At 50.1% G+C, this 13347-nt stretch overlaps 2 long non-coding RNA genes across 5 annotated transcripts in view; both read left to right on the top strand.

The window, feature by feature from the left end:
- Positions 1-9312, top strand: part of LOC146755098 (uncharacterized) — a 209764-nt gene extending 200452 nt beyond the window's left edge. For 3 of the 4 annotated variants that reach the window (XR_014938466.1, XR_014938465.1, XR_014938464.1), the window contains 3 exons: positions 4155-4253; positions 4328-4409; positions 4797-5076. This is a non-coding gene — a long non-coding RNA (uncharacterized LOC146755098). Of the gene's footprint in view, positions 1-4154; positions 4254-4327; positions 4410-4796; positions 5077-8830 lie in introns of those variants that run through there. The other variant, XR_014938467.1, reaches the window with a different exon arrangement.
- A 705-nt stretch (positions 9313-10017) lies between these two features.
- Positions 10018-11835, top strand: LOC146755097 (uncharacterized). Its single transcript, XR_014938461.1, has 4 exons — positions 10018-10227; positions 10414-10510; positions 11016-11088; positions 11764-11835. It is a non-coding gene; the product is annotated as an uncharacterized LOC146755097 (long non-coding RNA).
- Positions 11836-13347: the final 1512 nt, after the last annotated feature.

Below are 13347 nucleotides of genomic sequence, written 5' to 3'. Positions count from 1 at the left end.
GGACCCTTCCCAGGCCGGAGTCTGACTAATGTCTCTTGTCCTCTTCCAGCGTGTCACCTGCTGCTGCTGCTGCAGCGTTAGTGCTGGGGAGCACGTTACCATCTCCTGCTCCCACTGGCCCACCGCAACTGGTGGAAGGATGGAGGCAGAGTTTGAGACCCGCTGCCCCGTGTGCCTGGAGAACTGGGACAGCGCAGCATACGCCATGCCTTGCTGCCACCAGTTCTGCTTCCGCTGCATCCAGCGGTGGACAAGCACCAGGCCCCAGTGTCCGCTGTGCAAACGGGACGTGAAGACCATCATTCACTCCGTGCAAGCGGACGACAAGTACAAGGAGGTGGAGGTCAGACCAGCTGCACAGGCGTCCGTTGCTACACGGAGACCTGCACTCCACCACGCAGCCCGGCCATGGCCTGCAGTGCCCACGCATCCTCATCCTCTGGGCGGCCTCTCCCCTGCCACCTGGGCTTCCCTCTTCAGGGAGCACCCGGCCCTGCTGCGGCCCCTGCGGTCCTGGCTGCGCCAGAACCTGCACCGCATCCTGGGCACCGAGGGGCCACAGGCAAATATCCTGGTTGACAGTGTCATCTGGGCCCTGCTCCTCGTAGGCTTGGCAGAGGGGATCCTGATAGAAATGCTGGATCCTGACCTGCACGGCCACACGGTGACCTTTGTGAGGCACTTCATCGCCTTTGCGGTGCGGAGGTGCAGCCGGGTGGCAGGCCGCTTCCTGGGCCTCAACATCCCCCCTGCTCCTGGGGCACAGGAGGCCACAGCAGCAGAGCCCAGAGCTGCCACACCAGAGGAGCCACCTGTCCCTGGCTCAGCACCCTCCAGCAGCCCTGCCAGCTCCAACAGGGACGAAATGCTGGGCAGGGCAACACAAGAGGTTCGTGGGCATCCCAGCCGCCCACACGGCAACCCTGCAACTGTCACCACAGAGCAGGCAGCGCCTCAGGAGGAGCCAGGAGAGCCTGTGGCAGGGCCCTCCGGCACCAGCCCACCTGAGGGGACCCGGCGAGCCCTGAAGAGGAAGGCCGGCGACTCACAGGCCTCAGCACCATCAAAGAAGAGGCCACCCCGCTGGCAGCAATAGAAGAGCCCATGGGGCAGCTGAGGAGGCTGGGGCCAGGCAGCACCTGGGACACACACTGGCCCCAACGGACCCTTGTCATCACCGTCCAATTCAACCTCAAATAGAAAACAGAAAGACTGCAAACAATAAATTAACATTGAAAACAATTGAAAAACAAAGTGTTGGTATTGAGTGTTGGTATTGATAACAGCACAGCTGTTGACGCTTCCCCATCCTTGACGCTCTCTCCCCTTTTTCCTACTGCCGTGCAACTGCTGCCACTGTTGCATTCCAGACACGAACCCCACGGGCTTCAGAGAGGGTAATGGCAAATCTCTGCTCCTGGGGACCAACATCCACAGGCCGTGCTACAGCTGGGGTCAGCCAGCTGGAGCAGAACCACCAGTCCTGCTGGACACCAGGCTGAACCTGCAAGGAACCCACCCGGGCTGCCTTGCCGAACGCTGTCCTGGGCTGCGTGAGGCCAGGTGCCACCCGTGGGGGAAGGGCGGTTATCCCGCCCTCTGCTCAGCCCTGAGGAGATCACAGCTGGAGCGCTGGGACCGCAGCTGGGCTACCCAGCACAGGGGATAACAACAAACTTCTTCCCATTACGAGTGGACCATTCACTTCTACCACTCCAGATCCGCAGCCCATCCCTGTACAACCGCTCTTAAGTAGGGACCTATACACTTCCTTCTTTGCAGGCATTTGAAATGTCTCTACAGAAGACAAAACCAGACAAAAATCTTTCCGTGCCTATTCACACCACGTTCCTAAGACAACGCAGCTGGTTCTTAAACACGGTAGTACGTACCCTTGGTTTACTGCACATCTGGTGAACAGAAAGTTCTCCAGCCTCACTACGGAATAAAGAACTCCACCATCATTCCCATGCTCCCTATGAAGCATACTGAGCTCCAACACTCACTCAGTCCCTCACTCAATCTTCCCCCTGCTAATGTTCTTCCATCTAATTCCACCTCACATCACAGCACAATCTATGGGGCAGGAGCTGCTATGGGGCACATGTGGGTCAGATCTATGGGCCTGGAGCTGCTGTGGGGCAGATGTAGGTCAGATCAATGGGTCAGGAGCTGCTGTGGAGCTGATGTGGGTCAGATCTATGGGGCAGGATCTGCTGTGGGGCAGGTATGGTTCATATCTATGGGGCAGGAGCTACTGTGGCTCAGATCTATGGGGCAAGAGATGTAGTGGGTGAATGTGGATCAGATATATGGGGCAAGAGTTGTTGTTCCGCTGATGATGACTGTGACCACGGCAACAATTTCCAATGATAGTATAAACTTACAAATAAGTCTAACGTGGTTCAGTCAGTTCTCCTTGGTGTGACAGCTCAAATCCAAAATGGTTGAGTCAGCTCTCCTTGGAATGGCAGCTTCTGGCTCTGGGATCTCATCTGGGTCTTGCCAGCAGACAAGAGGGAGCAGGGATGCCCACCTGCTTCTTGTTCTTCACAGGACACGATGGTATCATTCCCCAGTTTTCCCATACCAATCTGGAGCCAGATCTCCTGCCAGTAAACACTTCTGAGCACCCTCTTCTGGAGGTGAACAGCTCTGGAGGAAGGTGCTTTCAAATGTCCACAAAGTGATGTTGATTGTCACACAGTAGCACCCATCACTTGCCTCCTCCATAAATCAGTTACAGTCTTGTTGGTGAACCTGAAGACAAAATGTCAGTGCGCTGGGACAAACAGCCACACACCAGTATCACAGAATCACAGAATGACCCAGGTTGGAAGGGACCTCATGGATCATGAAGAACAAACCCCCCTGCCTGGCAGGGCCACCAAACATACACCTTTACTAGATCAGGTTGCCCAGGGCCCTGTCCAACCTGGCCCTGAACACCTCCAAGGACGGGGCATCCACAACCTCCCTGGGCAGCCCGTTCCAGGGCCTAACCGCTCTCCTAGTAAACAACTTTCCCCTAACATCCAACCTAAATCTTCCCTCTTTCAACTTAAATCAGTTTCCCCTTGTCCTGCTATTACCAGGCCCCTCCTCATCCTATGTGGAACACCAGTGCCAGCAGTGCGGCCGCCATTTTAGAACCCTCACCACGTCACCTTGGTCACCGCTGCCGCGCGCAACGCACTCGCCTCTGACAGTTGTGGCAGTTAGCAGCCATGTCGGCAGCTAAGAGGGCTAGGGTAGAAGTTTTCCCTGTTTCAGGCGGGAGGATGGAGCTGGGGGCCCTAGAACTGAGAAGGAGGAGGGGGCCCGCCATGACCACCAGGCAGAGGAGGGGTAAGAGAGCCATTTTCCATCGTGCCTGGACCAGCCCCGTGACCACCACCCATGTGGAGCCTATGGAGGTGGATCCACCTCCAGATGAGCCAATGGAGGTGGATCCACCTGCAGAGGAGCCCATGGAGGTGGATCCGCCTGCGGCATAGCTGGCCTGGCACCACACCACCGTGCCAGGCCCCGCGTTGGCATGGTCACAGCTCCACCGTGGCTGGTCCAGGCGCTGAGCTCCTTACCCGCTGCACGGCCCCCGCCCCCTGCATTAGCTGGGTGGCATTTTTGTAACATCTGTTCCTCCTTTGGGCCTATTCTGCAGCCACATTCTGTGGGCCCCCAGTCCCATCTTTACCCTGTTTGTTCCAGTCCCTGTTTCTATAGTTGGTTTTTGGGTTTAGTTTAGTTTTAGAGTTAGGTGTAGGTTGTTGTTAGTGTTTTCGAGTTAGGCATAGGTTATTGTTTGTGTTTTCGAGTTAGGCATTGCTTATTGTTCATTTTTTAGTGTTAGGAGTAGGTTAGGAGTAGGTTTAGTGTTAGGAGTTGGTGTTTTCCTGTTAGGAGTTTGTTCCTCTTCATTCTTTAGTGTTAGGAGTAGATTGTTGTTCCCATAGTAGAGTTAGGCATAGGTTACTGTTGGTACTGTAGGGTTAGGCGTGGGTTCCTACCAGCAGCTGGCAGCAAACAGCGCTCGCTCGGTAAGCACACGTCTGCTTTCTCCCCCGGCGCCGTGAGTGCAACTGCCACGAGAGCGGAGGTCTGATGCCATCTGCGAGGGATGGGATTTGCATCCGGTGGCTTTTCCGTTGCAGAATGTCCAGCAGCAGAGCGTGAGTGGCCATGAAATGAAGCTGGGCCTCAGGAGAGCAGTCTGGAGCTGCGTCACGAGCTTCCTGCATGGCCAGCGCAAGGTAGGTGTGCCTTACTGTAAGCGTGCACTGAAGCAGTGTTGGTTAAGCACGGCTCATTCCTCTGTCTGCAACAGATGGTCTTTCTGCGCGCTTTATTGCTGTGGCCGGCGTTGAACAGCACAGCAGCAGCGAGGCCTCGAACATGTCCACAACCAGGTACGTGAATGTGAGTAAATTTAGCTGTGTGAATGATGTTATTGTTCATATTAGTAAGGCAGTATTCACATGTGTGTGATGGAGCTCAGGGATAGGTTTATTCTTGCCTGGTAAATTTTCCCTTCTTTGACACTCACCCGTCCTCTCTTGCTTCTCTTCCCCTCACCTGTAAGTGCAGCAGTACTGAAGGCTGAGGGCTGTTCTCCGAGGCAGGCACTAAAGGGCAACTAAAATGCAAGTTTGATGTCCCTCTTTGTTCTTGGGTCGGTAGCCCAAGGTGACCAAGCTTCAGAGCACTTCTCTAAGTCAGCCTGGAAATGTTTCTAGCAGGAAGTAACTCCATCACAGTGCCTGAGAGTAATGATGCCTCTTTTTCCCCCCTCACAGCAGGCAGCCTCCGTGAGAGCAGTAGAGCAGCAGGCTGTCTGTGCTATGGCTGCTGAACGGCATTTCTGGCCACCTGAGATCCCTGAGCCCATGCTAATGAAGAACATGCTGCGCCACGGACTCTTCTACAGAGCCGTTTTGCAGCTTCTCTGTGCTGGCCATCATGCTGCCAGTTTCCAAGTACCCAAAGGCAGTAAGTGGTGCTCTCATGGGCTGGGAGAAAGGCACGGGCAACCAGCTGGGAGGGAACCATCTGTAGCTGTTGCCAGCAGCCTGGAGGTGCCAGCTCGTCTTATCCTGTGGCTGCTGTTGCGCCCTATGAGCTGCCAGGCAGAGAGTCCACCTGCCCGTGCAGGGACCACCTTGCAGGAAAGGGCTTTAGGCTCTGGTTTGTGTGGGATTTGGGGAATGAGACAGGGGTGGAGTTTCTTGTGTGCCTGACTGTCAGGAAGGCGGTTCCCAGTTCTGGCAGCCCAGTGTGCCCAGGAGGGTGACTTGAGCTCCCAAAGCGAGCCGCCAACCAGTTGTTAGCTGAGAAGGTTCCCTGAGCGTTTCCGAATTGATTCTTGTAGGACTCGGAGAGTTTGGGGACTGAGACTTGGGAGAGAGTGAAGAAAGCCAAGGCAAGCGCTGCTCAGCTGAGGAAGAAAGCTGAGAAGGAAAGCAGAAAGTAAGGATGATGGCCTGAGCAAGAAGCTACAAAGGACAGCAGAACCACCTGCAGCGCTTCCTCGGAGGTGGCACCAAAAGCTGCTGACTGAACAGTCCAGTTTACTGGCACAGCCGTGCTTTCCCTGTCATGGACGGTGGAGATGATGGAAGTGAACTGGACAGGAAGGGCTTGTGCTGCGTTAGAAGCAAAGAGGGCTTCACATAGGCAGGACTTGGTGTATGGCAAGAGCTGGAGATGCTGTGTTCCTTCAGGGTGTGTCTCTTGAGGTCCAGGCCTGGTGTAGGGTTAGGCTGAAATAGGGCTGGCTGGGACTGGAGAGGGAGGAGGTGACGTAGCCTCGGGGTCTGGCTTCTCCTTGGGTCTGACTGGAGGCTGAGTAACTGATTGCTAAGAGGAAATCCTGGGCAGCGGGGTTTCATTTTGGGGTGTGGGCGGGGTAATAAATAATAGCCAAATCTTCTTGTCCACAATAAAATTGAAGCGAACTTTCTAAACCTGGTGCTGCCTCTTTCAGTAGGTGGTCAGAACGTCCCTCGCTCGGGCTGGCAATCACAGGGCGATGAAGCGGTAGGCTTCACGTCTCTCCCTTGACATGGTGCACGTTTTCCCCTGTTTCCTTGTTGGTCTTCCCAACCTGTGGCCTTTCAGCCAACCCGTAAGTGCTGGTGACAGGCTGTGAGCATCTCCTTACTCTCTGAGGTCCGACAGAAAGAAACCAGAGGAGGGGAAGCAGCCCGGCAGGAAGAAGGGTGTCCCGTGCTCAGCCCCTTGAGTTGGCCTCTCTTCCCTGAGGGCTCCTTCAGCTTCTGATGCACCGTGTGTTGCTGTTTGCCCTGGGAAGCCCAGCTGCACACTGGCAGCCGTGGCCTGTGCATCAGCCTCCCCTTGAGGCCCAAGGAGTTGTTTGTTTCTATGTATTCAGTATTGGTGTGGCATTTTGTTGTTTTGTTCTGCTTTGAGATCAGGGGTAATTTAACACTGCTGGAAGTAATTGGGGTTCAGGAGTAGCATATGTAGAATTTTGATCATGCAGCAAGTTGTGATTCCTACTGTGTTAAAGAACTGGCACACACATATACGCCTGCAGCCGGAGCTTGATTGACTCTCATCAATATGGCCTTCCAAAGCCTGGCCCTGGGGAGCTGTCCAAAAATTTTCCAACCTTTTGTACTACCTAAGTTTATTTTAAAGAGACAAGGAAGAGTAATCTCTTAAAGGCTTTTTTTAAGGCATTGGACTAAGTTTTGATTATCACATCTCAGGAAGCTTCTGCATTCCACCTAGTGCTAATGTGATACATCAAGAGCAGATTACACAAGAGATTCAGGCCTTGCTGCCAGTCTTTTATGAATCCGAACTTTGTTTCATGTTGCCAGATATTCTGGTTTCCATTTCAGGAGATTCCTTTGCTGTATAATAAGAAGGCCAACTGCATCCTGGCCTGCATCAGAAACAGTGTTGCCAGCAGGAGCAGAGAGGTGATTGTCCCCCTGTTGTCAGCACTGATGAGGCCGCAGCTCGAGTGCTGTGTTCAGTTTTGTGCCTCTCACTGCAAGGAAGACATGGAGGCCCTGGAACGTGTTCAGAGGAGGGCAACAAAGCTGGTGAGGGGTCTGGAGCACAGGCCGTATGAGGAGCGGCTGAGGGAGCTGGGAATGTTCAGCCTGGAGAAGAGGAGGCTCAGGGGAGACCTCATTGCTCTCTCTAACTTCCTGAAGGGAGGCTGTAGTGAGCTGGGGCTCGGCCTCTTCTCTCGTGTCATTAATGATAGGACCAGAGGGAATGGCTTCAAGCTGCGACAGGGGAGATTCAGGCTGGACACTACGAGGTATTACTGGTCAGAACAGGTGGCCAGGCACTGGAATGGACACAGGGAGGTGGTGAAGGGAAGGGGACGAGGGCGAGGAAGGAAGGAAGGGAATGGGAATGTAAAGGAGGGAAAGCGAGAGGAAAGACATGGAACGAGACGTGAATTTTGGGTCCTTTTCTGGCAGCCGCCCCCCCCCACCAGGCCCCAGCCCGGCCTGAGCCAGGTGACAGTGCCAGTGACAGGAAGTGCTTCCTGCAGGCGGCGGAGAGCACTTCCGGGCCATGGCGGCATGGCGGCCATGAGCGAGGCCGGGAGGAGTGGGCTCTGTGCTGCGAACGGGGTCGGGCCTCGGTGCGGGGGCACGGAGGGGCTGTCGGGGGAGGAGCTCGCGGCTCTGCCGGCACCCAGAGGTGGCTCCCAGGCAGCTCCACGGTCTCGCTGTGCTGTGGAGTCACCCGGCCGGCCCCAAAAGCCTGGAGGCAGAGCCTGAGCCGGCCCCGGCCGTGTTGGTGTGCGTTGTTGTTCCGGGGGTGTGAATGAGGACTCCCCGCTGGAATTGGTGCCGATGGATCCGCACGCCTCGGTGCCGTGTTGGGCTGGGGCAGTGGGCGTGGATGAAGGTTTGTACAGATGGAGTGGGTCTGGATTGCAGTGAGCGGGACGAGTCCGGGCTGCAGTTTGACATGGTTGTGTTGGTTGCTTTTTTGCGCGCTTTATTGCTGTGGCCGTAGAATTCCCTCTTTCTTACCATCTGATCTGTGAAGGCTTCTTTGTGGGAAGGTTTTGAGGGATGAGGGAGTAGAAACTGCTTTTGTCACAAGTCATCTGGAAAGGTTTCACAGAAACAGTGACATTTGCAGAAGGAACGTATTGGCATTGGCAGTTGTGCAAAATACTCATTGGGATAGAGAGGAGGGAGTACCTGCAGAAGACCATTCTCTTCTGGTTTTGAGGAAGCCAGGGAGAGCTCAGATTGCAGCTTAAGCAATGTTCTTTTGTCACACTCTGGGTCCTGTGTTGCGTTCCCCAGAGTTTCATCTCTCCTTTCGATTCCAGTTCTCCTGACAGGTTAGGCTTGAATTCAGCATAATATCTGCTTCTCCCTGGGTTCAGGTTCTTTGCGTCTCCTGCCTGCTTTTCTCCCTTTTCTTAATGGAGAGTGGAGTTTCTACCACAGAGCAAAGTTTCCTGATTAACAGAAACAAATATGGAACATATTAGATGAATATAGCTCTGCATTTTTTTCTTCCTCCGGGTAGCAAGGGACTCCTGTGCTCTCATTAATATCAACAGTGAGTAGATGCTGCCTGCTATTGGAGCCTAAAATGCTTTCCATAGTTGAGTGGTTGGAAACATAGGGTTTTAACTTAAAATTGTTTGTGCAGGGTGAAGGTTGGGAACACAATTAGAATACAGTTACACAGTGCTCTATCCCCAGAACTTTCCAGCATTTTTCTTAACACAGCTTACGGTTCATTTCAAAACAAACTAACAAAGATGAACTTGGGTTAGCGTAGCCCGTTTTAAATGATCCTTCTGTGTCTTTTCCAGGCTGGTAGCAGAATGGAGACTTTCCTGAGGCGCTGAGGAACAGACACAAGCTTCTTTTGAAGGCTTCAATGAAATTCTGCCCCAGCAGTATCTGCGGTCCTTTGATGCTAAGGAGCTGGAAGTAAAAGACTATTGTCAGATCCAGGCTGCTACATGTAATACTTGAATTTCAGTCAGAGTCTGAAGAGCAGAGTTCATTAAGGCTGGTGGTTCTGCTTTCAGGATGTGTGAGAGAAGCCTTATGTATCAGGTAGTATTTGGTTACTGTGTTGTTCTTCACTTTCTTCTTTGCAACCAACTTAGACACATTTCTAACGTTAAGATTCTGCCAACATAAATTTTTTGGCTGACAGTGTTTTTGTAGTCCTTGACAATGTGATTTGTGTGTGTCTAAAGAGTGAGTGACTGGAAAGCAAGGGAGATAAGAACCAAATATCAGCGGATGGTCAAATTACAGAGAGGAGCAGGTTTTAGCTGCTTTTGGTCTCTCCAAATTATACTCTGCAGCAGAACATCGTATTTCTAGCACAGAATTGTACGGTTAGGCAATGAGAAAGTATGGTTTATATGTCTAAATACATTCGTTTTCATGACTGGTGTATCTTCTTTGTTGCCACGGATGTTATTATTTGCTGTGGAAGTTTAAGAGTTTAATATTAAAACCAAGCGTACTGTTGTCACGGTTTGAACGAAAAATCCACCTGCGTCCGTGACAGGGGGCCGTGGGCCCCGGAGGGGCCCTAGGCCGAAAGGGAAAAAGTTAATTAGGAAAAGAAAACAGCGGCAACGATCTAAGGAGGCACACTTATTTACTAAATACTATATCGAAATACCGGATAACACAATATAATACAATATAATTGAAAATTGAAAATTGAGCTAATGAATCAAGCGAAATAGGAGAGAGAATGAGTCCTGTAACCGAGAGGCCTACTGTGAATCTAGGCGAACGGCTGAAGGCTCCCACACACTCCCCTGAACGCCAGAACTCGAAAGACGTCAGTCTAGTCTGCGACTGAGTTAATATAGAGTCCAGGTCCCGTGACCTATCGTGTTGTTCTCTGGGAGATGTAGTCTTCTTCTGTAAGTTGCAGATTCAGTAAAATTATTCATGCTTTATATGATGTTATGATGTGGAATACTGATAGCAAAAATTACAAAATTATTAAACCATGACAACTGTGATTGCGGGTGCTTTGAAGTACAGTAGTATTTCAGTACAATAGTCTTGCTGTAGAAGCAAAGTAGTAGCTTGTAGTTTCCATGTTTATGAAATTTTTCTTCCCTAAAGGTGCTCCTGTGTGGAATTCAAGAAATTGATCTGAATGACTGGCAGAGGCAATACCATCTTCCGGCATGATAGCAGAACCTGCAGACAGATATTGTGGTTCTGGCAGGTTTGTAGACTTCTTTTTTCCACACAAGAACGCAGCAACAGCTTAATGAGCAATAGTCAGAATTACTCAACAGATAAGTAGCATGTAAATGTAAATGATAACTGCTAATCCAGCTGTCCCATGGGGGATGGGGAAGTGAACATTTCAATATTAAACTTGACATCAATGTTAATTATTATTTTTCAGTTTGGGAAATAAATAGATAATGAGAAGAGAATGAGATTTCTACAGTTTGTTACTGGAACGTGCAGATTACCAGTAGGAGGATTTGCTGACCTCACGGGTAATGAGCCCTCTTTAATGCATTTTATGCTCATGTTATTTCCTTTTTTCTTAATAAGGACCAAGCTGTGTGTTTAAGGGTATTTTTAAATGAATTTATATGGAATCTGAGTCTTGCATATTGGTAGAGCTGTGATAGAAAAAGGGATGGATGGAATGTGAACACGCCTTGCATCAGTGACTTGATCCATGGTTTGGACATGGTCCTGGCAGGGCAGCCTGCTCTGGGTATCCTTGGTTGATCAGAGTGGCAGGACTAGGTAAACTCCAGAGATTCCTTCCAGTACCAAACCAACGATGTGATTCAGTGGTCGAGTTTCTTTGAAAACCGCTTCATATTTATGCATTTCACTACGTGGATTTCTTCAGAGGGATGTAGTGAGAGACAAATGTCTTTGTGCTCTGCAAGTAGTTATAGTCTTGTTTTCACGCGCTGTGTTCATGTATTACCTACTGGTATACACGGGCAGTTAGACCTAAGAATTCATTGTTTGATTTTTGTACAGGGAGCAACAGACCCCAAAAATTTTGCATTGAGAAAGTTGGAAAGGAAAACTGGTTACCTGGAAGTCACACCTGGTAAGTACGAAGGATCAAACTCTGCTGTGGTTCTGTTCTTATGGATAGAAATCTACTTTGAGATTTTAGGAAGTGGGTGTGATATGGAAGTGTCTGAGACTGTGTGAAAGCAAAGCACTGGGCTATGGCAGTAAGCTCTGCTGAGTAATAGTTGAACTTCTGAAAAGCAGTTTTGTTGTGGAGCTGATTCCATTGTAAACGCCATGGATCTGCACATCACTAAAAACGTAAAGCTACTTTTAGTACTTAAGGTTGTCCTTTTTTTAAAGAGATTGGGATTGATCTTTCATTATCACCACGCTCGATCTTGGCAATGAAAATAAATAGCCACGCTCATGCTCCCTCTTGGCTGGAGAAAATGTAGCTTCTACTCAGTTTCTCAGTTACGCTGGTGCTTTGTGAAGATGCTCAGATTTTAAGTTTCAGATACAGAAGAGAGATTAGGTGAGACTTGTTACTAAATACATTGCCAGTTATGGAAAGTTATCGCTGCTCAGGTGCTTGTTGTGCTTTAACTCTCACTTTCATAGACAAGTGCATGTCAAGATACAGGTGTTTTAGAGGGTACAAATGCAGTTTTCCTTCTGAACAGGACAGTTCATATGCCTGTGTTCCTAATGGATATTTGGTGGTTTAAACTGTTGTTCAATACTTAAGGTTTCTCTTTGTTTTCAGTTTCAATCGCTTGGACCTCCCAGCCTATAAGAATTATGAGCAGCTGAAGGAAAAGCTGTTATTTGCAACTGATAACCCCACAGCATCTGCAACCCCAGGTAATATTGGACTTCCAGCTGAGATGAATGACTTTACTGCTCCCAGCACTGCTTGAGCAACCTGATCTGTGTGAATTCATACTGCATAACAAATACATACTCGTATGTAGCTGCCAACTAATCCCAATTCTCAAACATGAAAGTAACTTCTGTTTCGTTGTTTGCCTTATGAAAATGACATGAAAAACTGAATGAGCTGCTGAGCTGCTGATGGACGAATTAACAAAGCCTTATTGCTCCAGGTAGCTCAGGTTCCTATATGAATATGAATGTTCCTATATGAAGCTGCACAGTAAATGCGTCATGTCTTCATCTGATCAAGCAGCGGGAGCTGATATTTTAATGTGTTTCTATTCCAGAAAAAGAAAAAAAAAACTTGAAAAAGAAAAGCCTGTTAAAATTGTCTTGTTTGCATCATTCTGACATGCTGTGCTCTGTCTGTGAATTCAGCTCTTGGTTCTGTTGGTATCTCCAGCCCCTGATTCTTGTGGTGTCTTCATTTTCTTCCAGCATCACTGTTTGTGTATTGCTCTATTGAACAAGGACATGAACAGGGATCAGCAGCACTGGATGGTAAAATACTGTATGAAGTTAATTGTGGAAATTTCCTTGTATTGTAATTTCCAGTACTCAGGAAACTGTAACAATATCTCTGTAAGTCAAATACTTTTATAAAATGACTCAAAGAGATGCTCGTCCTGTCGTTATTGGTTTGGTGTTACGAAGCACAAGTGTAGAAATGAAGGATTGAACTGCTGCTGGGGGTTGCAGGTAGGCTGGGTTTCTGTCGTGTGCTATTTCTGCCTGCTGGGGATGTGAGCGGGTGTTGGGCCCGCTCGTGTTGGTCACAGCACAGGGGCTGCGGGAAACACTGGGAGAGCAGAGCAGGGAGAGCCGGGCTGTGTGCAGGCCGGGGCATGGCATGGAACCTCGGCAGCTGCGCAGCTGCTGAGCTTTTCCCCCAAGTCTGCAGACTCTCAGGTGATAAGGCTGTGCAGCAAAGCCAGCTGGGCACTGCTGATACTGCGGGCTTAGGGGATGAAGCCCTGCAGCACCTGCATGGCACTCCCTGTAGTCTGCCATCTTTATGTGCACAGCTGCTGTAGGTGTTGTTGGAGCAGTGGAGCGGCAGTGCTGTGCTGCAGGGCAGCTACACACCCCAGGGGCTCTCCATAGGCTGCACTGATGTGACCCAAGTCCCACACTCACTTTCTTTCCCATTCCCAAGAATGACATACCAGTAGCAAAATGTTTTCCCCTTTTCCCAGTGTCCAAAGACAAAGATGAGGTGTCTTAGCAAGTGCACCAGCAATGTGTGGAGCAGAACTGCCTTGGGAGCCACTGTCACACCTGAGTTGATCCGTTTTAGGCTTCCCATGGAAATGTAGCATTTTGACTCTTCGTTAGTAAATTTTTGAGGTTGCGTTTGACTTGCTGTTGCTTTGTCTGCTGCTTGCTCTTCATGCAGCTAGTCAATGTATTTGTT

The sequence above is a fragment of the Coturnix japonica genome, chromosome 36, assembly GCF_054131305.1.
Source record: "Coturnix japonica strain WE chromosome 36, WE-NBRP24, whole genome shotgun sequence".
NCBI lineage: Eukaryota > Metazoa > Chordata > Aves > Galliformes > Phasianidae > Coturnix > Coturnix japonica.
This window is presented reverse-complemented; position numbering and strand designations above follow the sequence as displayed.